This window comes from Echinops telfairi, unplaced genomic scaffold (assembly GCF_000313985.2).
Source record: "Echinops telfairi isolate 266 unplaced genomic scaffold, ASM31398v2 ScPeMD7_70;HRSCAF=299, whole genome shotgun sequence".
Classification (NCBI taxonomy): domain Eukaryota; kingdom Metazoa; phylum Chordata; class Mammalia; order Afrosoricida; family Tenrecidae; genus Echinops; species Echinops telfairi.
This window is the reverse complement of record NW_022103968.1, coordinates 57,210,882-57,212,521: the sequence shown is the minus strand read 5'-3', so window position 1 is coordinate 57,212,521 and position 1,640 is coordinate 57,210,882.

Sequence of the window (1,640 nt, the reverse complement as noted above, 5' to 3'; positions counted from 1 at the left end):
CCATGCAGTATTATCTGTTCACACAACTGCCTCTTGATCCATGTAAAGGTTCTGCATAAGCTCAGTGAAGTGTTCTATAATTCCCATTATTCTCAAGGTTATCCAGACAGTCAGAATTATATAGTAATTCCAAATCTTTGGAACCATATGTTGCTTACTTTTAAGGCATTTATTTTGTCCTAGAATGTGTGTGGTATTTACTGTTTTGTACATCAGGTTTCATGGTTTCATGCCATGCTGAATATTTTAAATTGTTTGAATATACCACAAATTATTTATTTATTTTACTATTGGTAGATGATGTACAATGGAATATGAATAAAACTTTGAGATTCAATAACACAAAAGTCTTCATGTATAATTTCATTTTTCTTGAATGCCTATCTAAGAGTGTAATAACTAGGTCATATGCTAGAAGTGCACCACCCATTTGGCAATGTGTTAAATTGTGGTTGTATGCATCCTGCTATGACACTGAATCTGTGCCACTGGTATTTCAAACGTCAGGAGGGTTACCCATCATGGACAGTTCTAATTAGTGTTTTCAGAGTATAACTGATTTAAAAAAAAATCTGATCACCTTCTACTGAAAACTAACCAGTAATAACTTTATGGATCATAATAGACCACTGTCAGACTAGCTTGCTTTGGACACTTTAGTCGGGATTATTCCCTAGAGGAAGACATTATATTTGGCAAAGCAGAAAGCCAATGAGGCCATGGGAGAGCCTGATTGATAATCATAGTCATAATGGCCTGAAATGTGGACTTACACGTGCCGGAAATGTTAAAGAAACACAAGACCAGGCAATGCTTTGTTCTGTTGTGCACAACGTTTCCATGAGCTGTAGTTCATACATCAAAAATGAGCAACCATAACAATGTGTAAATGCAGATTTGAATTCATAAGCACCCTCCAAATGATTTCCAAAGTACTTATAGCATTTTGTAAGATCATGAGGCATCTTACTGGTTAAGTGGTGAAGCTACTGACTACTAAAAAATAAGGTTAGTGTTTGAACCCACCTACCAATTCGTGGGAGAAAAATGTAATAATAATAATTGTTATTATGTATATAGTGTTATAAAGTTTTACAACCTTAGAACTCCTATAAGACCGTTGTATTCTTTCCTATAAAGTTGCCATTTGTCAGAATCAATCCGAGGGCAATGGGTTTAATCCTGAGCAGCAATAGAAGTTTCAGTAGCCACAGGTCCTTTACAACACATGGCACTGTAACTTATTTTAATCTTAGTCTAATGTGTTTTAAGTGTTGTATCATTTTGATTTAATCTGCATTCCAATGTATCCTAATGAGACTATGTGCCTTCTCATGTGTTTATCTGATGTCTTCTTTTATGAAGTATCTGTTTTAAACTGTTTATTAGGTTTCTAGCCTTAGTATTAAGTAAATGATAAGTGTTTTCATTGTTTTTTTAAATGTATTCTAGATATAATTATTTTATCAAGTGTGTGTATTTATTAGGAATAGATTTGGATATTTAGTTATGTTATGAAACCTTGCTGGTTTGATGGAATTTTCATCTTCCTCATTTTCTGAATGGTGTTTGTAAAAGTCAGAAAAGTTAAAATTTTGCAAAGGCCAATTTACTAATTTTCTTCTTTGTGTTTTAGCTAA